Source organism: Haemaphysalis longicornis, unplaced genomic scaffold (genome assembly GCF_048455015.1).
Source record: "Haemaphysalis longicornis isolate Haplotype H1 unplaced genomic scaffold, Haemaphysalis longicornis Haplotype H1 scaffold_7, whole genome shotgun sequence".
NCBI lineage: Eukaryota > Metazoa > Arthropoda > Arachnida > Ixodida > Ixodidae > Haemaphysalis > Haemaphysalis longicornis.
Window position 1 is genome coordinate 6424171 of NW_027526422.1, and position 26239 is coordinate 6450409.

At 49.4% G+C, this 26239-nt stretch overlaps 1 protein-coding gene across 5 annotated transcripts in view; it reads left to right on the forward strand.

Moving 5' to 3' along the window:
• LOC144144382 (uncharacterized) overlaps nt 1-26239 on the forward strand; it is a 525773-nt gene that overhangs the window by 257724 nt on the left and 241810 nt on the right. The gene's annotated exons all lie outside the window — the stretch shown is intronic.

Genomic DNA, 26239 nt, shown 5'->3' on the forward strand with positions numbered 1-26239 from the left:
CATCAGCGCCACCCTTAGCGCCTAATCGTCGACGTTAAACGAAGCACTCGCCACCGAAGGCAGCGTAAATAAAGCCCGTTCTGCAAGATGAGAATTTCGCAGAGAGAGAGAGAGAGAGAGAGAGAGAGAGAGAGAGAGAGAGAGAGAGAGAGAGAGACCACTTGAAACTGAAGAGATATTGAAGATATTGAAGCTATTAACAGAAAAAAATACCCAAGAAAAAGAGCGCGCGGCATCGGCCAGCTCGACCTTCGAGAACTCTCTGCCCAGCGTCTGTGGCGTGATCTCTCGCGTGCTCTTCTACTCGCCAATTCACGTGTGTTCGTGCCTGAAGTGCACACTAAACATTTTTACACCCTTTTTGGAAAAAAAAAAGATGCAGCATAAGTGGAAATATAAAAGGGTGATGCGAGGCGATTAGACCCTTTTTCTTGAAACTCAGCACTCTTATTTGTAGCTCTACACCCTTTTTGTGTGGAAAAAAGAGTCTTAACCAACTTCAACCCCCTTGGTTCCTGGTAGGGTGTTGAAATGGTGCGGAAAAGGTGTTCAGCTGTTGATCAGTTAAGGCCATGCATGCATGTACAATTGCACTAAGAACTACTAGACATCACCACATACCCTTCTCTCCGCTTCGTAAGAAATGTTCAAAAGCAAATAAAAATGTTCGTCTGCAATGATCGCTCGTTTCCCTATACGGTGCGCCTCATGGCCCAAGTTTACCTTTGACACGTGAAACGGCAATTTAAACTTTTAAAATTAAAAAAGACTATAAATACAAACTAAACTATTTTACGTCCTTATTGCCTATAAAAGGTGTAGTTTAAGAGGAACAAGGGTGTTGGAAAATCATTACGGCCTTTAATTCTTAGGTCCTAACACCCTAATTTGTAGCTTCACATTCTTTTTGTGTGACGAAAAGGGTGTTGACTGTCTGCAACACCCTTGGTGGTTTTCTGTAGGGTGCTGAAAGGGTGTGAAACATGTGCTCAGTTGCGAAAAAAAAACAGGGGAGCTGGTGGTCGACATATATACTTCTTCCGGTGGTGCTAAATTTGCTAGGTTTTGCTAGACTTTGCCAATTTTTGCTAGGTTTTGCGATGTTCTTACTAGGCTAGGCTAAATGCTGAGGGGTGTAGCCACGTTTAGCCAGATTTTGCAAGGCTGTTCCAATGTGTCCCCACACTGACAGCGGCACTGACAAACAAGCTAGGTCGACCCCCAATCCGCTGTATCTTGTCAGGAAAATCCCCGCAGGTTCTTTTCGGATATACTCAGTGGAAACTAGGACTTGCCGCAGTGCCAATAACGAGGGCCCTTAGAAACGGAACAAAGAAACATATATCCTTGAACAAACACACACATCAGGCGCCAGGTAAAGGCTGGTAGCGGGAAGGAGGCAACCAGTAACTGCCGGTACACGACGACGGGCAGCAGACAGCAGGACATCCAGGAGCAGGGTACGCCGTAGCTACGTGCCCTGCGACAAGTCAGGAGTCGCGCCTCGGCCACAGGATTCCAAGACGCCAGGTAGACCCCTCTCGAGCTTGGCTCCCGAAAACCCAACGAGCTTCGAGTCTTCCGACGGGACGTCGCGCTCCTCGAAGCTGCTCCGCCCACTCCCCCAGGCGTTCTCCTCCCGTTCCAGCCTGGCCTCCGCAGCTCCTTGCTTGTGGCCACTTCCCATCGGCCCTCGTCATTCCCTCGTGTGACTTGCTGCTTCTTTTTCCTCGGCGCTACCCCACCGAGGGCAATCCCGCATCCCGCATTTGCACACGAGTACTCTGTGGGCATGTGTCGGCCGCGTTTTCGTCGTCGTCGACGTCACAACGAGAAAGAGAGAAGGCTCTTTATTGGAAAAGCAGAGAGGTTTGCCGGCATTTACAGACGCCTACATGCTTATCTGCTGTGGGTTGGGGATGGGGGAAGAAAAGGCCCAAGGAAGAGCTGGGCAGGAAAGAAAAAGAAAAAAAAAAAACTGTCGTGTACTTGGCGCGGTAGCGGACTTTTGTTCTGAGCTTGGGCCACATAATTTACAATTTTGAAATTATGCCAATTTCACCCAAATAAGAGAATAAACTCCGCATAGAGCTTGGCGCTGCTTTGACGGATGAATCCATGGTCCTAAAATATTTCTGAGAGTAATTGGTCCCTGTTCTAGACGTTACATGCTTTCAAGGAAGTGGGATCTCGGTTCCATGTAGGCCGCACATTCTAATAAAATATGTTCAATTGTTTCGACGCAACCACAATTGTCGCAGTGCGGATTTGGCGTCGTTCCAAGGCGAAATAGGTAGCTATTTGCACAGTTCAGGCGTAGACGATGGTACAACGTTTCCAGGTTACGAGGAAGCCTTGACTTCCAGGTCGGGAGTCTTGACTTTAATTCTGGGTCAATAGTGTGCAAAAAGCATCGAGTATTTTGTAAGTTGCTCCATAGACGGCTTCTTACAGTCACCGCAAAGTGGTGAGCCATGGCAGAAGCTTCTGTTTTCGTGAAATACACCTTGCGGTATTTTCGGTAAAGAAGGCCCTTACGGGCCGCTTCGTCGGCTTTTTGGTTACCTTTGATGCCGCTGTATTCAGGCATCCACTGCATTTTAATGTTGTGTCCAGCAGACCAGGCAAGATGGTGAAGGTATGATATTGCCGCGAACCATACATTGGGTTTGTTTATTTGTGTTTTGCTTTTACCGCCCGGCTGCGCCGGCCTGTGTTATCTCTGCGCCAAGGGAAGCGCGTGTTCCATTCTTTCTTTCTGTGCCGCATGTGTTATCTGTTGTGATAGGGAGAGCATTCCGATCTAACGTGAACAGCCCAGAATAATCTTCTTGGAACTACTATGTTCTCGATGCGAATCGACGTTTCGAGAACCACGCGCGCCAAAAGATAAAAAGCCTGCAGTGCGGACGCCGGAGGATTCGATTCGACGACACTCGCCTGTGCAAGTCACTTTGTTGACCGCTGCTTCGCCGCCTCTGTATTCTTTTGAGTTGTTAGGGGAGCACAAGTTCGCTCCAATAAACGTGTTTCTCATTCAACACCACTGCATCGTCCTTGTCTTCGTGACATCTGGTGGAGGTGCTGGGTACGCACCCTTCATGCCCACTACAACCTCGAGAAGCCGCCAAGCCAGTCCAACAAGAGCCAGCCCCCGCCTGCAAGATTTACCACCCGAGTTCGGTTTGATGCCAGAAGGACCCAAGAGAAGGAACGCTGCAACCAACACCATGGTACAAGAAACAACGTCGCCAATCATGCTGCAGCAGCCCCGGGAACCGCCATCGTTCCGGGGAGCCCCCGCTGAAGACCCAGAGGAATGGTTGGAGAAGCTGGAGCGCGTGCGGATCTTCAACAGGTGGGACGATGAAGAAACCTTCCGGCATGTTTTCTTTTACTTGGAGGATGCAGCTCGAACTTGGTTTGAAAACCACGAGAGCGCCTTGACCGACTGGACGCAATTCAAAAGCGAGTTCCTTAAGACCTTCACGACCGTGGTGAGAAAAGAACGAGCTGCGATTTTACTGGAAACTCGAACGCAACACCCGAACGAAGGAGTCGTAATCTTCGTCGAGGAAATGAAGCGACTTTTTCGCCGTGCGGACCCAGGAATGACGGAGGAAAAGAAACTACGGTTTCTGATGCGAGGTGTGAAGCAAGAGCTCTTCGCGTGCCTTGTTCGCAACCCCCCCAAGACCGTGTCCGAATTCGCGTCTGAGGCCGCCGCGATGGAGAAGACGCTCGAAATCCGAACGAGGCAATACGACCGCCCAATCAATGCGCTGGTTTCGGAGACGATTGGTGCCAGCGCTATTAACTCCGACTCACTACGCGACACTATCCGCGCAGTGGTAAGGGAGGAGCTGCGGAAACTTTTCCCGATGACAACACCAGAACCTCAAGTCACTTCACTGACCGACGTGATCCGGGAAGAAGTACAGCAGGCTTTGGGAACTTCTGTGCCGTCCGAAGCACCCCGCGAGCCCGAGGCTATGACCTACTCTGCGGCTGTTCGTCGACCCCGCCCTGCCCCAACACGCCGTCAAGAGGCCCCGCCGTACCGCCGCCCACTGTCACCCGCCCGACCCCCGGTAGCCCGAAACCAGACGCCGAGGAAGACGGACGTATGGCGAACTCCCGATAATCGTCCTCTGTGCTACCACTGCGGAGAGGCCGACCACATCTACCGTCGCTGCCCATACAAGAGACTCGGACTGCGTGGTTTCTCCGTCGATGCACCTCGCCCTCTCCCTGGCCAACGACCACGTGAGATCGACGAGTATCTATCTGAAACCAGCCGTGGCCCATCCCGTTTCAACCGCTCGCCATCGCCCTACCCGTACCAATCGCCGAACCGCCGTAGCAATGCTGACTTCTCACGTGGAAGGTCCCCCAGCCCACGCGGAGGAAACTAAAAGCAGCAACTTCGGGAGGTAAAGTTGCACAACGGCGGAAAAATGAAAACCCTCCAACGACGCAGCGACTCGCTGAAGACCATCATTCACGACATGCCCTCATCCCTACGACCCGACCCAGCCCTAACGAGTCTCCTGAACACGACGACAGCTACACGGCGCGACGCGTACCCGACCTGACCGAGACGTCCGTTGAGAAGACGACGACAACGACGATGCACACTGCCCGACCGTCAACACGTACAAGCAGAGATACGACGCCCCGACGAACCCGAAACTCGAGGAAGACTGCTTCTGACGTCAAGGTGTCCATCGACGGCTTTGACGTAGTCGCCCTCGTAGACACGGGAGCTGACTATTCGGTAATGAGCGGACCATTTGCGTCTAAACTGAAGAAAGTTATGACCAGATGGGACGGTCCGCACATACGCACAGCAGGAGGCCACCTCGTGACGCCAAGCGGAACGTGCACATCGCGCGTCACCATAGACGGCACAACGTACCCTGCGGCGTTCGTCATTCTGCCTAACTGCTCCCGCGACGTAATTCTTGGGATTGACTTTTTGATAGACAACGGGGCAATAATCGATCTGCAGACCAAGTCAATAACTTTTTCCCCCAATCACTCCATGACGCCGGAACCGAACCCCGAACGACGTGCTGCTGTAAGGATTGCCGATGATCATGTCACCCTGCCACCCCGCGCAAGCTTGATGGTCGCAGTCTACTGTGAAGATGCTGCTCCTGACGTCGACGCTATCGTAGACACTGATCAAAGGGTGCTTCTCGACCGTGGTGTGTCGGTCGCAAGAGGCATTGCGCGCTTCAAGGAACACCAATCCCACATTCTGGTTACTAATTTCACCGAGGAGTACCAGCATTTAAACAAGGGCGCGGCAATTGCATTCCTCGAAGAAGCGCAAGAAGCAAGTGACGTGATCGCGGTCGCCGACTTTGAACGCACACCCGTAGAAACCTTCAAGCTCCCGCAGCCCTTGCACGTGAATCCGGCGCTACCGCAAGAACAACGAAACAAATTATTGGCTTTGCTGCGTCGCTATAGCGAATGTTTTTCGTCGAGCGCAAAACTACGTCAGACCCCTCTAGCGAAGCACCGAATAATAACCGAAGATGGAGCCCGACCTACCCGACAGTCACCGTACCGCGTCTCTTCACACGAACGGGAAGCCATCCGGACTCAAGTCGACGACATGCTCAGCGACGACATTATACAGCCATCGAAAAGCCCCTGGGCTGCGCCCGTCGTACTCGTAAAGAAAAAAGACGGCACATTAAGGTTTTGTGTTGACTACCGGCGACTGAACAAAATCACGAAAAAGGACGTGTACCCCCTCCCCCGAATCGACGACGCCCTCGACCACCTCTGCCACGCGAAGTACTTCTCATCGATGGACCTGAAGACCGGCTACTGGCAAATTGAAGTGGACGAGAGAGACCGAGAGAAGACTGCATTTATAACCCCAGACGGCCTATACGAGTTCAAGGTGATGCCGTTTGGGCTGTGCACAGCACCAGCGACGTTTCAAAGAGTCATGGACACTGTGCTAGCTGGCCTTAAATGGCACACCTGCCTCGTATACCTCGACGACGTAGTGGTATTCGCCCGGACTTTCGACGAACACCTTGCAAGGTTGGAGTCTGTACTCGAGGCAATTCGTACGTCGGGGTTGACGCTGAAGCCTGAAAAGTGCCGTTTCGCATACGAGGAACTCAAGTTCTTGGGCCACGTCGTCAACGCCGCGGGAGTCCTACCGGACCCGGCAAAAACTTCAGCTATCGCGAACTTCCCTAGGCCGAAAGACAAGAAGGGCGTGCGAAGATTTCTCGGGCTGTGCGCATACTACCGGCGCTTCGTCGCAAACTTCGCACGCATTGCAGAGCCACTCACGCGCTTGACGAAAGACAGCACCCCTTTCAGCTGGGAAAACGACCAAGAAAAAGCATTCTGCGAGCTGCAAAAACACCTGCAAAGCCCGCCCGTGCTCGCTCATTTCGACGAAAATGCCGAAACGGAAATGCACACGGACGCCAGTGACATAGGCTTGGGTGCCGTCCTTGTCCAAAAGCAAAGCGGCTGCGAAAGGGTAATCGCCTATGCCAGCCGTGGTCTGTCGAAGGAGGAGAAAAACTATTCTGCCTCTGAGAAAGAGTGCCTGGCTATTATATGGGCGATTTCAAAATTTCGCCCATACGTGTATGGAAGGCCATTCAAGGTTGTAACAGACCACCATGCGCTGTGTTGGCTCGCCAATTTGAAGGACCCCTCTGGCCGTCTTGGGCGGTGGAGCTTGCGCCTGCAGGAGTTCGACGTTACAGTCGTTTATAAATCCGGCAGGAAACACTCCGACGCCGACTGCCTGTCCCGCGCCCCCGTCGACCCACCACCACAAGACTCTGATGAAGACAGCGCGTTCTTCGGGATCGTGACGGAGAGCGACCTAGCCGCCCAGCAGCGTGCCGACCCCGACTTACGCGTCATAATCGAGTACCTCGAGGGATGCAACGTTGCCGTTCCTAGAACCTTCAAACGCAGCTTACCAGCATTCAGCCTGAGAAACTCCGTCCTCGTGAAGAAGAATTTCAGCCCCGGAACAAGAGCGAATTACCTTCTCGTCATCCCCGCGGACCTTCGTGACGAAATTTTGGAAGCGTGCCACGACAACCCGTCTTCCGGACATCTCGGCACAGCCCGCACTATTGGAAAAATCAAGGCGAGGTACTACTGGCCCGGCCTTACCTCTGACGTCACCCACTACGTCCGGAGCTGCCGTGACTGCCAGCGACGAAAAACGCCGCCGACAAGACCCGCCGGACTTCTACAACCGATCGCCGTCCCATCGAGACCATTTCAACAGATTGGAATGGACCTTTTAGGCCCGTTCCCTACGTCACGATCACAGAACAGGTGGATTGTCGTAGCGACAGACTACATGACGCGCTACGCCGAGACCGCCGCTCTTCCGAGGGGGACTGCACAAGAAGTGGCGAAGTTCTTTATAAGCCAAGTGGTGCTGCGACATGGAGCCCCGGAAGTCCTAATCACAGACCGCGGAACGGCATTTACTGCGGAGCTGATGCAAGGAGTATTACGCTACAGCAACACGGATCACCGAAGAACGACGGCGTACCACCCCCAAACGAACGGACTAACAGAACGTCTGAACAAGACAATCGCAGATATGCTGTCAATGTACGTTGACGTTGAACACAAGACTTGGGACGAAGTGCTCCCGTATGTCACGTTTGCGTACAACACGGCTATCCAGGAGACGACGCAGCTGACGCCGTTCGAGCTTGTCTACGGTAGAAGGCCGACTACGATGCTCGACGCCATGCTTCCGCACGTAGAAGACGACGACCTCAACGCCGACGTCCACGGATATCTTCAACGTGCGGAAGAGGCCCGCCAGCTCGCTCGAGTTCGTATAACGGACCAGCAGCTGTTGGATGCGGGCCGCTACAACCTCCGACGCCGAGACGCCGAGTACCAACCAGGGGATCGTGTGTGGGTTTGGACTCCCATCCGACGACGCGGACTCAGTGAGAAGCTCCTGCGACGCTATTTCGGACCCTACCAGATTCTGCGACGTGTTGGCCAACTTACCTACGAAGTGATCCCCGATGGTGACTCCGGCACATCACGACGACGCACGCGGCCTGAAGTCGTCCACGTGGTTCGCTTAAAACCTTTCTACGGACGATGACGAACTTTTATTCGGACTGTCGCTTATGTTAGCATCGGGTCGATGCACTCTTAGAGGGGGGGTAATGCCGCGAACCATACATTGGGTTTGTTTATTTGTGTTTTGCTTTTACCGCCCGGCTGCGCCGGCCTGTGTTATCTCTGCGCCAAGGGAAGCGCGTGTTCCATTCTTTCTTTCTGTGCCGCATGTGTTATCTGTTGTGATAGGGAGAGCATTCCGATCTAACGTGAACAGCCCAGAATAATCTTCTTGGATCTACTATGTTCTCGATGCGAATCGACGTTTCGAGAACCACGCGCGCCAAAAGATAAAAAGCCTGCAGTGCGGACGCCGGGGGATTCGATTCGACGACACTCGCCTGTGCAAGTCACTTTGTTGACCGCTGCTTCGCCGCCTCTGTATTCTTTTGAGTTGTTAGGGGAGCACAAGTTCGCTCCAATAAACGTGTTTCTCATTCAACACCACTGCATCGTCCTTGTCTTCGTGACAATATATCACAGGCTGCGATTTGGTGGGGGGAAAATCTACTTCTCCTACATAGAATTTGCAGAGCTGCCTTGGAGTCCGTGAAGATACTCCATTTGTGCTGCTCATGGCGCAGGATGTAAACGATTGCCTCCTTCAGAGCGCAGAGCTCAGCCGCTGTCGAAGATGTTTGTCGCTCCAGACGAAATGAAAGCATTTCACCAGTTTGTGGTATGTATAGACCTGAAGAAGAGCTTTGCATGGTTGATGAACCATCGGTGAATATGAATGTTCTTGCTGAATGCGCTCTATACATGTAGTCTAAAACGATGTGGAGGATTTCTGACTGAGGCATAGTCTTCTTGGGGCCAATTCCTGGGATACCACATTCAATTTGTAAGGGAGCAAGGCTCCACGGAGGGAAATGCGGCGGAATTGAGCGCCTCACCTCACAATGTTAAGCCTTGCACCACTAGTGCGAGCTGCTTCAATTTTATGGTGTTTTAGTAGCCCAAAAATTCTAGTACTATTAAAATGGTATACAGTAAAACCTCGTTAATTCAAATCTCCAGGGAGTGAGAAAAATGTCCGAATTATCCGAATGTCGAAGAATCGAAGGAACAACAAAAACGTACATTTCCAATTATTTTATTCCATACCTTTTCTTTGAGAAAAAGTCCGTTAGGCTTGTTTTTTTTTTGTTTTTTTTTTCAGTCAGCTGAGCGGAAAGAACTAGATCGAAGGCATGCTACAATCGCTCTAGCGCAGGAGTATTGCCGGAACCCGCTTTTCTGATGGAGGCGATTAGCAAAAACGCCCGTGTGCACGAGATTTCGGCGCACGTTAAAGATCCCCAGTTGGTCAAAATTATTCAGGATCCCTCCACTACGGCGCGCCTCATCGCCTGCGTTGCGTCGGCGCGTTAGACCCTACAATCAATAAATCAAATCAACCAATTGCGGGAACATCGTAGCAAAATTCCTCTATAACGACGAGAGCGTCCACATAAACTTCCTTGGAAAAGATAGGAAACTCGCGGGCGCCATCTCTTGACGATCTACCACAACTCATGGCGCAACTGTTTGTAGAGGAGGCGTTACCTTGATTACACCAGCGTCCCCTGTGGTACGTTTTCGAAAGAAGAGCGGTTTTCCTTGGTTTCCGCGATCAACGTCGGCAGCACACCGGTGCGGTCGATGGATGGCGAGCGATGTTGGCGGATGGCCCTCCGTGACGGCAAAATTCGTCGCTGGTCGCTGCCGCTCTAAAATGGCGTGGAGGTCATTGAGATGGTAACGATGCGTGCTCCGAAAACTTGTTTCAACTGCACCGTCCTTGACATGCTTCCAGTCCAAATTAAGAGGTGCACGTGCAATTTTTCGTCGAATTAACGAATATTTGTTGCCGTAGGGCTATGCACATTTTTGAAGGGAGGGTGTGGGAGGAAAGAATTATCCAAATTCTTTAATTAACAGGGGCCGAATTGACGAAATCCTACTGCAGTAAGAGGTGCGCATACGCACGCGCCCCTTGTGCTCGCCCTCGAAAAGGTTGAAAAGCCGTCTTCACTGCTATAACACCCTGTTCTTTTTCTTGGTATTTTTTTTTTGTAACACCACCGAAGCAACCTCAAGCCTAAACAGCTCCGCTGGTAATAAATAATGCCAATTCATATTGTTTTCAACATCGTGAGGTACAAAACATCCCTTCGCTTGTAAAAAATATTCAGTCCACCCGTGTAAAACTGGTATAAAATACCTTTAAAGTTGGAGGTCTTTCCCACCCTTTTTCTAAGTTTCCAACACCCTAATCTGAAGCTTTACGTACCCTTCTGGATAAAAAAAAGGTGTTGAAAAATGGACACCCGATTTAGTGGGTGTTGAAATGGTGTGAAATATGTGCTTGCGATTTCATTAAATTCTGTGACTTATTGAACATAAAACTCCCTCACGATTAAAAAGTGTTTGCAAATCCGGATGCTGAGTTGTATTCCTCAAATCAAAATGCATATTTCCAGAATTAGCGCTAAAATATCCGGTTTTTGCGACAAGCCTGCCTACCCTACTGGAGGAATTTCTTCTGCTGGCCATACAAGCGAGAAGAGCAGATGTTTTTCTAAGTATGTACTCGCTCTCCCCATCTATCCCGTATGTTTTCTTGCGTAATTCATTTGTGGCCAGTTTCTTTTCCCCGGGGTTTCTCCTCCAAGCCGCAGCAGCGCTGAGGATCTCACGCCGGGTATCTTCAACCTGCAAACTCAGCCTCTGATGAAAAACTGTACATTTATTTACAGCCCCAGCGGGCGCCTAAGAAACAGTACTCGGGCGAGCCCGAAGACGACGGGCCGAGCTCTCCTGCGCCCGGACCCGCGTCTGTCCGTCTTCATTTCCCATTCCCCCTTGCCGCTGAGGTCCGGGAAATGGGGAAAAGCAAGTCCTCTTCGTCGGGGTCCATGTCCATGGGGTGGCGGTTCGGACATCTGGTGCGAGCAGGCGCGGCCTTTCTCGAAATGCGCGGCGTTTCAAGGCGCCGCGCGACACGTGCTTTCCATTTCCGCGCTGCTCTTCCCAGGGCACGCGCCAGTTAGTGCGTCGAAGCGCCCGACATGGTCCAATTGGGATTTGTGCGTGTTGAATGTGTATGTCATGCTGCACACTCAGCCAATCTACACTTTCACGCGTAGCTGCGCTCCCCGCACTCTTATTTAAGGGTTTTAAGCAACCTTACCCTTGTTAGGGTGTTCACAAGAACACCCTTTTTTCAACCTTACACCTTTTTTTAGCCAAAACATTTTTAAAGATGTGCGCCATGGGACCAGATTTTTGCATCCTTTTCGGCCAAAAAACACCGAACACCTCGCGCTACCGAGTTCGCGAAACCGCGCCGGTCCTAGTTCGCGGTTGCCGCGGTTGCCGAAACCACGCCGGTCCGAGTTCGCGGTTGCCGCCGGTCCTAGCGTGAGCTAACGCGGTCCACTTTGGGAGAGATATGAAAGCTTGCGGACAAAACGATCCCGGCCAGCCAGTCATGGAGAACTTTCAGCAGCAAGTTCTGAAATCAATTGTGAGGTGCAACAGCCAGGTCTTTGACGTAGGGGGACAGGCTACAGCTCTGAGGTTTTTCCAGCCTCGCAACACTAGCACAACCTGCGCCAATTTTTTTTATTTGGTACTCTGGTTTTAGGGTTGGAAAGTGGCGGTGGCCCTGCCGGTGACCAGTTCTTGGCGGTCGTGGTATGAGCACTCGAGAGCCTGTTCCCAGGGAGTGGGGGAGGGTAGAGGAGGAAAAGGGTCGCGCGGACAAGTGAAAGAGCGTGCCTGGCGCGTCACACAAGGGACAGCTGGGAGCGGAAAAGAGGTAAGGGTACGAACGCACGAATAAAGTGCGGTGAGGAAAGGTATGAATTTAAACGAACTTCGTCCAGCGGCAGCAGCTGCCGCGACGCGGCGGCGCGACGACGACAAGCAAACAGCTCGTCGGCGATCTAGCCCTGCCATATTCATGGAGGAAAGTACTATTTCCTCCGTGGGAGAGTGAACTAGAATATGTGTGACCTAGATGGGCAGAGGACCCTCACTGTGACCCGGCCGCCGCTTCCGTGCTAAGGAAGTTCTTCGCGAAATTCTCACCTTGTAGAACGGGAGTAAGAGGGCCCGAACGGCAGCGTGGCAGATTCCAACCAGAGTCGTCGTAGCAATGACCACAGACTCAAGCGGGGCATGCATCGGACGAGAAAATGGCAGCGCATCTTTATCCTGCCTCGATGGTCCCTACCTCGCGCGCGCAATGAAGTGATGTAAATGTCGTGTACTGTACGCTCCTCTGAAGCAGTATTGCGGAGTGGACATTCCATTCCAGTCCAATTCCATTATGAGGAATTAGAACTTCCCGCAATTCAATTCCTTTAAATTCCGCGAAATGCCGAAATTTTGCCCACCCCCACTCCTGGAAAGGTCGGGAAGTTCAATTCCCTTCCCGTAGTTCCTCAACGTAGAAACTACCTCCTGATGGCTGTATCGAGTTGCATGTGAACGTAACCTTTATCCCGTAAAAGCGTGAGGGTTCCGGCTAGTTGGTAATCCATTAGCAACACAGCGCGAAAAAAAGACCAAGGACGAGACGAAGACGACAAACAAGCGCTGCTTGTTTCAAGCAAGCTTTCTCTCTTACTCTCTAATGAAACTCTCTTACAATAGAGAGTTTTAGCACTCCACGTGATCCGTTTGTTGCGTAGTTGCCGTGTTGACCGGGACCCGACTGCGCCTGCGCGCGCGGAAAGGGCGAGGATGACCCCTCCCCCCACCCTCCCCCTTAAAGAATGGACGGGCATGGCGAGGGCAGGCCCGCGGAACTAATCCGCCCTACCGCGCCGAGTGCGCAAGTGCTCAGACGGGTCGCTTTCAACACGGTACGTACATACACCACGAAGCATCGAGAAATCTAAAACTCTCTAATATATAGCAGGTGGAATGCGCACAGGAGCGGGGGACAAAGTTGCCAGGTTTGGCGATTTGACGCCAAAGGGGCGATTTTAGAGGATCCTGGCGAATGGAAATTTTAGTGTGGTGACTTGGCTTATTTCTGGCTCCTTTGAGCGCTGATGATGATTAATATATTCCCTAGCGCCTCCGACACCCTACATTCAAGATACAGGTCCTTATTTGGTTACTCTGTGCATTTTAGTAGTAACTGGAAGCCAGTCAGAACAAAAAATTAGTGACGATATATGGCAAAGTCGAGAACAGGGCCCAAGAAATCAGTGTCACTCAAAATACGCCAACGTACGCTGCTATTTACCAGCACAATGCGAAACTTGTTGAGTTGCTTTTTTGTTATCCATCACCTACCTTAAGAATCGCGTCTAAGACTAAGCAACGGGGTCAGTTTAAATTGTCAGTTTTAGGCAGTTCACAGCCACCTGGGATTCCATGCAGAGGGGTGGGAAGTGTGTATGGGGCGCGAAAATGTAAGAAGGCAGAGAAAGAGGTGAAAAACGGTGAGCAGAAAATGCACGTTCTACGATCATTCATATTACCCGAAAACTTCAAGTAAACTTACATGTTTTATTTTTCCTTGTAGACAATGGTGAACAACTGTTGTTTTTTTTTTTCGAACTGCAGCAAATGAATAGTGTATGTGTGATCCGGTTTCACGACTTCTCGAAATTTCTACCTTTTTTTTCTACGCAGGCCATCGAAAAGAAATTACTAGCATCATATTGCACATAAGGAGTTTTTTATGGGTACCTTTTAGAGGTTGAGTTCAAGGTGTTGACTTCCCTTGCACTTTCAGCGATTTTGCGGCGACTTTTTGTTGTGAGGATCTGGCAACCCTGGCGGCCAACACGGCGGCTCATCCGGCAGCCAAACCGGCTCTCCGGGTTTTCCGCCCATATTGTTCAACCCTTGAATCTGGAGTCATTTCAATTCCGGAGTGGTAACTCCGCAACACGACTATGAAGTGCAAAGGCGCCGAGTTTCGCTGCCTCAAGTTACGTCCCGGAAGCACTTGCGACACGCCTGCTCTACGCTACGGCGGTTGACTTCGCGTGCCACCCTATGTTTAGCTACAACACTCGGGACCAGCGATGGCGCGACTGAGTGTTTGCGGGTTGTCCTAAGTTGTGTATACATCTCCCGTTAGACTTCGTTGGGGCTTCCAACTTGTAGTACCCTGAAAAGAACCGGCACAAACCACCCAAAACACGTGCCACTGACCTGAAACAGTGAAGAGTTGGGGGTTGCTGACGAGGAATCTAAAGAAACGACACCAAGCGGAGTCTTTCCAACATGTCATTGCGGGGGAAAGGGGAATAAACACGTTTACTGTTACGTCAGAACACTTGCATCACCGGACCCAAACGACCGCTTCCTTTCACAGACGCTGAAATTCCTGCGCGTTCAACAAAACGGCGCTTACATAACCCATCCAATATGCGCCGATCGAAGTACGAAAGCGCTGGGAAGTCAGCACACCACCTGCCCATTCGCAGTGCTATCCACGTAGACTTCTTCTGTATATATACGTGCACACTGATGACTGCCATGCAGTTCACTGATTCGGTCGAACATGTACGCTGACACCACTGACCAAAAACCCGAAGCGCATAGCAGGTCGCCTTTCTGGCAGGAACTGGAAATCACCGCAATGCCGGAAATAAACTTTTGGCTGTCCGGTAATGCACTATGTCAGCTGACTCTGCGGCCATTATTGGTAACTAGTTTATCATGCCAGTCGCAAGAGGAGAAAATAGGTCGACGATCGATGGGTTGCTTTGTCGCAAAGCGATGGCTTCCTGGTCTCGTGTCGTCCACGATTCGCTGTACTCGGGTGCAACTTGAGAACGAGAACGGAAGTTGCCCCTCCGAGCGGCGCAAAGTGTGTCTCTGCAAATTTTTAGAACGTGACTCGAGTCGTTTTCGTAATTTCTCCCCTTTCATCAGCCTATAAACTACTGTAGCGACGACAAACAATTGATTGATTGTAGGGTTCAACGCGCCGACGCAGGTGATGAGGCGCGCCGTAGCGGAGGGCTCCGGATTAATTTTTACCACCTGGGGTTCTGTAACCTGCGCCGAAATCTGGCACACACGGGTGTTTTTGCTTTTCGCCTCCATCAGAAAAGCGGCCACCTCCACCGGGAATCGAACCCGCGTAATCGTGCTCAGCAGTAGAATGCCTTAGCCTGCGAGGCGGGTCGACGGCAAACAAACAAACAAACGAACAAAGAAACAAAGCACGCGTTGACGTTCGGGTCCGTCGCTTCGGTGGAGACATACATTGCATGAGCTCTTGATGTTCTCAACTTGTTGCCGGGTGCAGTGGGAATGTATACCTTAAAAGACCAAGAGGAGCAGAACGAAGCTTGTAGTGGTTGTGGCTCTCGGGGAAAACCGTTGCCGTCCCTTCCCAAAGGAAGCCGAGAAAAGAGCGAAAGCTTTCTCACATCAAAGCTGCGTCAACAGAGCGTCCAACCTTCGCTGAAAGTGCGTCCAATAGATCGCCAAGCCTGCAAAGACCCAAATCGCAAACGAAGGGCGAACCCATGCGACGATTTTTTTGCGCACAAAGTAAACGCACCTACGAACGATCCAAATGTATATCGATACGGTAAGCTGTCGTGCTCCCTCCCCACGATCGATGCATGTGTTGCCTTATCTGTAACCCTTCCTTTTTCGCGATTTTCAAGTAAACGTTTTGACACAATGGAAGCAACTTTTCACGGTCGCGCTGTCTGTCCAGAGACCTTATCACAGCTTTTCGGTCGGCCAATCGGTCTATGGGTAAATGCATTAGTTTTTTACAGAACGCCGTCGGTCCCGATAAGAAGCTCTCGCTTTAAAAAAATCCAAGCATATAACTGGGCGACTAGTATGCTGTATTCTCTAAATGACCGTCGCATACGGAAATTCCTTACACTCCACACGTAATTACTTCATCATCATCATCAGCAGCAGCTGCTGCAGCCTACTCAGGCCCACTGCAGGACGAAGGCCTCTCCCATTGATTTCCCAACGCTCCTGTCCTGCGCCTCTACAGTTTTCTGTTGGCCACCTAATTTCTCTGTTTCATCATTCCATCGTGTTATTGGACTTCCCCTTCTAGACGCATCTCTTGGTACCCACTCTGTTACCCTAATTGTTCACCGGTTGTCGATTCGTCTTCCTACATAGCCAGCCCAAGTCCATTTCTTTCCCTTTATTTATACGATAATATCATCTATTCGAGTTTGTTGCTGATTCAGGAAGCTCGTTTCATATCCATAGCTGTTCCTCCTAATCATTATTCGTTCCATGGCCCGTTGAGCCGATGTAAGATTGCTTTCCAGTTGTTCAGTAAGGTGCCAAACTTCGGCTGCGTATATCATCACCGGCAGTAGGCACTGGTTGTAGATTTTTCGCTTGAATGATAGAGGTAGCTTACTTTTCATTGTTTGGGAGTGCTGCCGAGTGCTGCCCAGCCCATACCTATTCTGTGTCGGATTTCGCTCTTGTGGTTGAGGTCAGCACTAACCATCTGTTCGAGGTAGTTGTATTTTTTTACTTCCCTTAGCGTTTCATTTCCTAAGCTGAAGCTGACATTTTGGCATGCTTATTTCTCATTACTTTCGATTTATTCATAATTATTTGTATCACCATGGCCGTGCTTTCTGGTTGTAGTTCATCAAGCATTTTTGCAGGTGTTATGCAGTCTCGCTCAGCAAGACTATGTCGTCTGCAAAGCTTAAATGACTCAAGTATTCTCCGTTTATCCTTAATCCCGTGTTTTCCCAGTCAAGCTTTCTGAATACCTCCTCCAGACATGCTGTGAACAGTTTTTGCGAGATGGTGTCTCTCTCCTTATCCTTACTCCCTTTCGGATCGGGAATTTATCGTTTTGCTTGTAAAGTGTTATCCTGCCCGTACATCCCTTATATATGTCGTCTAGAGGTCTTACGTAAATATCTTCTATGCAATCGTCCTTTAATGCTTTTAGCACGGCTATGGTGTGCACTGAATCAAACGTTTTATCATAGTCTATAAATGCCGTGTAAATGGGTTTAGTGCATTCTGCCGATTTCTCTATCACTTGATTGATGACATGAATGGGATCCATGGTTGAGTACCCGTTTCTAAACCCAGCCTGCTCTCTGGGTGGCTCGGAATTCAGGCTGTCACCTATGCGGCTACCTACAGCTTTGGTAAACACCTTGTAAAAAAGGGAGAGTAGGATGATGGGTCTGTAATTTTTAAGGGCCTTGGTATGATGAAGATGATGTTGGTATCTACCTTTTTGTGAATCGTAATAGTGTCGGCGTTTTTCCAAGAAATGTGCACTTTTTTTAATCCTCAAGCACTCCGAAAATAGAGCAGCAAGCTTGTCCAATACAATATCTCCTCCCTATTGATCCGTGAAAAGCATGATAGGCTCCTTCGCAAGCTATCTGCTTATGGTCTTTCCCCTGCTTTCTGCTAGTGGTCCTCTACTTACATCAAAGATAGAGCAAACTTCGTTCAGTACGCTGGCGCTAAGTCCCGCAGCTTCGATGTGTCATCCGGGCTTCCCAATGGCTCTATCCTCGGCCCTTTACTGTTTAACTCATTCGTGAATGGTGTGCAGTTCGTTGTAAAACATTAATCTCTCTTGCAGTTTGCAGACGACATGAAACTACACAGTGCAATAGTATCAGAGGCAGATTGCGCCCAGCTTCAGAGCGACGTACACGCGATGTCCCTCTGGTGCGAAACTAACTACCTAGACCTTAATCCTCTGAAGACTGTTGCTATTAAATACATTCGAAAGACTTCTGCTTTAATCTTTTTGTACCGCCTGGACTCAAAGACGATAAGAAGAGCAAGCGTAACAAGTGATTTGGGTGTTTTGGTGAATTCTAAACTTCGGTTCCCACTTCATGTTAACCACCAAGCACGCACATTTCTTCGGACTCTGGGTGTGATCTCTCGTGCAACGAAAAACTTCTCACGTGGATCGTGCTTTCTATCCCTGTATAAAGCCCTTTTTATCCCAAAAATGGAGTTCGCATCGGCAGTATGAAATGTATGAGTGCGTCGTCATCGTTGCGCTTAGAGAGGGCGCAAAAAAGGTTCAATCGCTTCTTCTCTCGCCGCTACACCCCGATTCTGCATGTAAAATACTCTTACAATGACGTCCTCAAGCAGGTTAACCTGGAAGAACTGCAATGTAGACGCACGAACTGTGATTTTTTTTTTGTTGTTTTCAAGTGTGTCCACTCTAAATTCCAGAGCCCGAAATTAGTGAGCTCTGTTCGGCTAAGAGCACCAATGCGAGCACTCCGTCCCCACATTTGCTTTGATGTAACGATCACAGAGATACTGTCTCCTGCGTGCCGTGTGCAACGCGTGCATAATCATGATTTAAATGTATCCTTAGGCGTCTTTTCAGCCAATACTAGGTCTTTCAAACGTGCTCTTAAAAATGCAAGTGTCTGAAGCTCTTCGTGCTAGCTCAGTATGGTATGCAAGGTATTCCTAGCTCCCGTTTTTGTTTGCATGCGTGTGCGTGTGTTCATGCGCGCATATGTTTTGTCCATGCATTTCAATATACTTTCAATGGATTTCGCCATATTTGTTTTCTCCATTACGATGTAAATTCGAATGCTTAGAGCATGAGTGCGTGCAGAGATGCGTGTACTTTTTCATGATTTCTTTCTTCGGGCTTTCTAATGTACCCGACCGCAATGTTAATATCTTACTCGTGTTATTTTTGTGCTTGTGTGTTTATGTATGTGTATGTGCGTGTGCGTGTGTGTGCGCGCGCGTGTGCGCGTGCGCGAGAACGTGCGTGCGTACGTGTGCGTGTGCTTGTGTGTGTGCGTGTGTGTGCGTGCGCGTGTGCGCGTGCGCGAGAACGTGCGTGCGTACGTGTGCGTGTGCTTGTGTGTGTGCGTGTGTGTGTGCGTATGCGCTGCGCGTACGTGCGTGCGTGTGTGTGTTCGTGCGTTGGTGTGCATGTGCGTGTGTGTGTATGTGCGTGTCTGCGCGTGTGCGTGTGCGCGTGTGCGTGTGTGTGTATGTGCGCGTGTGCACGTCTGCGTGTGAGCATGTGCATGTGCGCGTGTGCGTGTGTATGTGCATGTGTGTACGTGTGTGCGTGTGTGCGTGCGTGCGTGGGTGTGCGTGAGCGTGTGTGAGCGTGTGTGTGCATGTATGTGTGTATGTGCGCATGTGCGTGTGCGATCTTGAGCGTGCGTGCGTGGGTGTGCGTGTGCATGTGCGTGTGTGTGCATGTGTGTGTGCGTGCGCGCGTGTGTGTGCGTGTGTGTGTGTTCGTGCGTGTGCGCGCGCGCGCATGTTCGTGTGTGCGTGTGTGCGTGTGTGTCTGTGTGTGTGTGCCTGCGTGCGTGCGCGCGATGCTACATTGTACCTAGTGATACACTGCACCTCGCAACCAGTATTTCTCTACTTCATTGTTTCTTTCTTCTGTTTGTCGACATGTACTTCCAGTGCACCACCAAGGGAAGGCCTAGGGCTGTTGGTGGGCACACCCAAATAACTAAATAAATCTCCTAAATAATATCCATGGTTATGCCATCTCCACTTGAAGCTTTTCGTCTTTTCATGCCCTTGAGAGCCTTTCCTACTTCCTCTTTACTTACTAGTGGGACATCACAAGTTAAGCTTGTACTCTCAGTGGTTTCCCCTGGTCTAACGTCGCTGTCATACAGTCTGGTGTAGAACGGTTCTGCTACCTTTATTATCTCGTCCACGTTGTGCCTAATGCTACCCTGCTCGTCTCTGAATGCGCACGTCCTGTTTTGGCCGATGGCTAGCTCCCTCCTTGTTGCTTTCAAGCTTCCTCCTATTTTCAGTGTTTCCTCGATCACTGTCCTGTTATATGCACGAATGTCGTTTCTTTTGCATCTATTAATGAATTTATGCAGCTCTAACAACTCAAATTGATCCACCGTTCTTGGCACCTTCTTGTTCTTACGTTTCGCAATTAGTTCCTTCGTTCTGTTAGTTAGTTTTCCAGTTAAATTTGTTTCCTACAAGCTGCATCTGCCACAGTTGCTGCCGGTTCTGTTATTGCCGTTGTTATAGGTTGTCATTTAGCCTGCTACACTATCCTCGTTATCGTTTAGAAGCGCAAATTTGTTTTGAAGAGCTATTTTAAACTGCTGCGATCCGGCTGTGACTAATTTTATACGGGGTTTCTTAGATTTCGCGAGTTTCTTCCTTGCTGCTTTGGATTCAGCCTTAGCTTGCTATCCTAGCCATCCTATGATCGCTGCTCCTAATCTTACTTAGCTCCTCTACGTCTTTCAGGATACCTGGGTTGTCACTTAAAATGAAGTCAACTTCGTTTTTTGTTGTACCATCGGAACTTTTCTATCTCCATTTCTTGTTTTTTCGTTTGTAGAACAATGTGTTCATCAACTTCAGGCAATTTCCCTCTGCAAATCTCCCCAATGTATCTCCTCGACTGTTGCGACTGTCTATTCCGACGTTTCCCGCTGACATTTCTCAAACCATTTGCTTCTTACCGACCTTTGCGTTAGGGTCCCCATCACAATCGTGAACTGCGTTGTTGCCTTTTTCATTGCTGATGCGACGTCCTCGTAGAAGCTATCTACGGCTTCATCATCATAGCTGGTTGTTGGCGCATAGGCCTTAACTATCTCTAACCTGTATTGCTTGTTTAGCTTAATTGATTACAACAGCCGGGGCTCTCTCGGTGATGCTAACAAACTCCTCCACGTTTCCTGCTATTTCTCAGTGGATTAGAAATCCCACCCGTGTTCTTTCTTCTTTTGGGGTCCACTGTAGCACAGAATATTCCCGCTAGTGAGCCCCATGAAGACTTCTCCTGTTCTTCTAACTTCGCTTAACCCTATGACATTCAGCCTAATGTCCCAGAGCTCCTTTATGAGTACAGCTAAGCAATTCCCTCACTAGACAGGGTTCGTGCGTTGAAGGTTGCCAGCGTGAAGTTCCAAAAGCGGCCTGTCCGAAACCGGATATTCGTAGCAACCTCTGCTGTAGCGCTGGCCTGAACACTGCCGTGGTCGGGTGCTCTACAGCTGCTGGGAACTAAGGGTGGAAATTTAATAATACAATAATAATAAACGTTTATTTAGTCATCATTGTGTACATGATGACAGGGGCCCGCAGTAAAAGCTTTCCAAAACAGTTTGACTGAAGCTACTGACCAGTAATTTGGCTAACCGCAAATTTGCTTAGGCAAGATATGGAACGTGTCGGTCAAGTACTACACCAGGGGGGCCAGAGCCCTTTCCGGTGAGGTAGCACTGTTTGTGTACCAAAGAGCCTTCCCAGCAGGATTGGACCTATCTGGTTTAGCCTCTCAGGTACCATCATCATCATCATCAATCATTTATTGTACCCTTAAGGGCCCCTTGCGGGGTATTACATAAGGGGTGCGGGCAAGTACAAAAATTGAACAGTAGGTGATGGTCGATGGTACAGGCGTAGAAGTGTGGCAGATTCATAATGAAATGGCAGCAACACAGCAAATATACATATATACATACATACATAAAGCAACTGTAAGAATAATAATAAAGAATAACAGCTGAAATGATTTGTGATTAACTGCTTGAACACTGAGGGGTCGCGTTCGTTGACTATGGTTTCGGGCAGGTTATTATTCCAACCTTCTATGGCTGCAGTTGAAAAGGATTTGTTAAAAGCGTTAGTTGACACATGTAGGCGCTGGAAACTTAACGAGTTAAACAGGCGACGCGATGAACGGGCAGGAGGGAGGAGTATTACTGTACTGCGTTCTGAAGGGAAATTATAATATATTTTGTGTAAGAGGCAGAGTCGAGAAACTTTTCGACGGGTTTCGAGGGTGCGGAGGTTAAGAGATAGTTTAATAATCCGGGATGATGGTTACTTCCGGAGCAGGCAGTGCTCCATACCAGCATAAGTTGTGCTCAGACAGCCAGACCAAGAGCGAGGAAAAAGTAGAGAGAGGGACGGTGAGAGAGAGAGTGCTTTGTTGGGCGTGTTGGTTCATGGCTTCAAAAAACTAAAACGAGCGCAAAGGACGAGGTCAGAGAAAAACACAGCGCTCGTCTCGTCTGCTGTGGTTCTCTGTCCTCGTCCTTTGCGCTTGTTTTAGTTTTCGGAGAGAAAGAGAGAGAGAGTGAAGCGTTCCGCGTATGGCGTTGCCCCGCACACGGGCAATAAGACTGCGCCAGCGTTTGTTCGATGATATTTTTTACGCGCGTTTCGCGTGAAATAAGCGGAGAAGCTGGCTTACCTAGGAGAGATCTGCTGACGCCTGGCGTATGGAAAACTTAGCCACTGTTGGGCGAATGAAATACTGAGCAAATGATTCAGAGGCATCCCGCCTATGACGTTGCCCAGTTACTTGACGTTGTGCATTTCGCTCAATAAGTATGATTTTACGCTATAGATACGAACCGCACCGTGATAAATTGTCGCGTGTCCCGCAAACCGCGAGCGCCGTCTGGTTTTCACAAATCTCTTCCATTATCACATTTAAAGCTTGCGGAAAAAAAACGGGTTTGTTGAGTGTCCCCGAGCAGGCCTTGGTAATGGGAATATGAGCAATAGAAAGAAATTAGAAGAGCAGCTAAAATATTTCAGTAGGTGGACGTCGAAGCAACATGGTAAGCTGATGTGGTTGCATCATAACAGCTAATGCGGCGAAGTTGAACATCCCGAACTCACGCCTAACTCAAACGTTTTGCTAGAAGTTTTCTCGCCGGGTTCCACTTTGGTTGTTTTTTGTAACGCAACCACTTTAATTTAAATTCGTTTGGTGCTTTGCTACGACTGTACCCTTTACATCCAAATGCGTTTGCTACCGCATCCGGATCAGGCGACAAGCTATTAACAATGATCACAAGTACTGGCTCCGCTCACTGCCTCGATTGAAGCACCCCTTCTCCTACAAAGCCCTTTCTACGTGGGAGTAAGCTGAATAACACCACCGGAGCAGCAACATTTCATCCTTGGGCAGCAACGACGTGTCACACACCAAAGCTTTCCAACCACGCATAAAATGGCCGGACACTCCCCCCCACAAGAAAATCGACCATCATCTTCCGGCCCTGACGCTTCACAAGCCGGACAGTAACGCATCATCGAAAGCTTGTTTCAATACGGGTTTCTCTCTCGTCCTTTTTTTGCAGACGTTTTCTGCTGCTTCATTTTTACCAGTCGGGATCGAAACTATATCCTCGCACAGCCGAATAGAAAGTATCACAGTGTTCTGCGCAAGAGCAGATGCTGCTCGCAGCACACGCACGCGGCTCCCATATTCGTCATTGTGTCTCCGGCATGCAAACCCGCCTGCCCCCTGGCTTTCCGATAGCGGCTTCGTTCCCGCATCCTTGGAATTTTAATTAACTTCGCCTGTCGTTACTCCTGTCAAAGCTTAGCTCCACAGAGAAAGCGGTGCTGTCCCCTTCTAACTTTGCTTGTCGATTATTGCACGGCCAATTTGTCGGGACGGGGGTCTCGAGGATGGCTGCTGCCACGGCGGGGCTGCGTTCGCAGCAGCAAATTGCCTTCGCCCCGGCAACGCGGGCACATTGGATCGCTCTGGCCGGTAGCTTGCTCTCATCGAATTTCGACAGGCCACAGAGCAGTGCTGGAGGCAATAAAAGTTCGGCGAAGGCGCTTAGTTTGAAAGGACAAAAGCACATCCCATTTTAATGTGGAGGAAATAAATTGGGAGAAAAAGTTTTGAGACAAAGGCCGGTGTCGTCGACTGTGTCGGCGTTGTCTGTAGTGGCAAACCGGTACCTTAATTCGTATCGGCTGGGACGCGTCATGAGGCTCATCAAGCACGTGCCACTTAAGGTCAAAGCGGACGCGTCTCCGAAATAAAACGGAAAGAAAAGCACAGCAACGCAAATACTACGTCACTGAAGTAATGAGCTGGCGGGAACGCCGCGCTTGCGCAATGGGGGAGCGCGATGTAAGCGACAAGTCGCTGTGTGCAAAATGAAGACAGGAAGGGGGCACGCAGGCATATATCGTTTCATTCTAAAATATTAGTAGGAAATCTGGCGCTGCAATCGCGAGCCGTCGTGGGCGCCGCCATTGCAGCTAGCGACGTTCCTCGCCTACTTGGCTTGGCTATCCACAAGGCTTGGCTTTTGTCCCGAAGCCAAAATGAACAAAAAGAGCCCTTTTTTCGCTCATCTTGCATGAAGCTTCTGAATAATCCTTGAAAAAAATTTTCTTAGAGCTTCAATTTTGTTAGAACAAAACAAATTTGGTTAATCTTGTACCGTAATATTGTTGTTCTTTTGCAGCCAGATGCAACTTTTCAGCCTGTTCATGAGGCATGCCAAGGACAAGTGGAACGTGTCTGCCAGATACAGGACGGAACGCTCGCTGGAGCGCGGCTCGCCTAGTCAGTGGCGCCAGATGTCTTTCTATTATATATTAGTATGAAATTTTAGGGATGCAGGTACAAAGATGGCTCGACCTTGTGGTGCACCAGCCACTAACGAGCCAAGGTCGCACTCAACGCCGGCGCTCTGGCCAATTCTCCATTGTGACACCCACCATGCCCGAATATATGCGTTTGGTGCCAAGTCATTCCCAGAGCTTTCATCTGCACATTAATGCTTTGGCATTCACAACTTGTTAGAGGGTATTAGTTGTCCTCGTTTATATGCACCTATTTTAGTATTAGAGTTGCTATTAAGGTATTTAGTATTAGGAGGGGCGCAAGGGATTTAGACACGCGTAATGGATCCCCGCCTCACACTTGCGAATGCAGTAGCTCTGTTTAAAATCAGGTGCATTATCAGGCCTAGAAATAATCTAGAGGAAGGAGGGTCGTTTGGTTTTAAGGTTTTAAACATGCAGGGTAATCAGCTAACGAACCAGTGCAGGGAGATGTGGGCTGGGCGTCGTTTGAGCTCCAAGAAGCCCAGAGTAAAATATGTTCTGAAGAGCATTTAAGAACAATGGGTCCACGTAAGCACAGCTAAAGTATTCAGGTACCCCTACATAAAAAGAGTGGATACGATGGAGCTAAAGAATGCTCCAAGTCTAGCGATGAGATATCTAAATCAACCATCTAAAAATGTTAGATAGATCTCGCAATTCCTTGTAGCCTGCACGTTTGCCTTTGAACAAGTACTTTTTTGTTGTCTGACTCAACCTTCCCTGTTTTAGCCTGCAACAGTTCAAGAAGAATTGCCGATAGGGATGGCACGATATTAAAAAAAACAAAAAACTGCTTACCCAAATGCGAGTGGAAGAGTGACTGACATGCCACCATGTCCGATGCTTGCTATTAAAAAGGACGGCATCGTAACGATGCTGTCGTTAAAAGTTTGTTACGCTTGGGCAGATATGTGTGGCTAGTTGGAATATGGGTTCTTTGTATACTATACGGCCCAGACCGGGTAAAAACACGGGTAGTGCCAGGACATGCGCAATTGTAAGGCGGTTCTCCGTCTTCTTGTCTGCTTGCTTGTGCTGTGTATAATGAACGACGAACGGTTACACTTCCTTTGAAAACTGCAAGGTGTAGCTTTTTCACTAACCTCGTCTGCTTTACGTATGGACGTAATGGCTACTTGACGTAAGACTTAACGTCTTTATCTCTGCAAAACCACTTGCCCTTGCGCACAGACTGCTTAGGGGTTTTTCTCAATGGTTACATGTTCAAACAGGTTAGCATTAACGCTTTCTGTGAGGTTGAAAGTCAGTAGAGTGGAACTTTGGGCGTTTTGGTAGTTCATTTTGGAAAAAGGGTTAACAGCGCGGTAGACGAGGACGACGAAGAACACAGGACAAGCGCTGACTTCAACAAGCTTTATTGACGATAGCGCCCAGAATATATACAGAAGGGGAAACACAAAGAAGACAAAAACAAGATAAACAAAGCGAAGGGCATGAGGCCTCAGCACAGCCAGATAATGGAGTTCGTTTTTGGAAAGTGCTATCGACTCCATTATCTGGCTGTGTCGCGATGGGGTTAAACACGTGTATAAGTGAGACATCATGCCCTTCGCTTTGTTTACATTGTTTTTGTCTTCTTTGTGTTTCCCTTTCTGCATATATTCTGGGCGGTATCGCCAATAAAGCTTGTTGAAGTCAGCGCTTGTCCTGTGTTCTTCGTCGTCCTCGTCTACCGCGCTGTTAACCCTTTTTC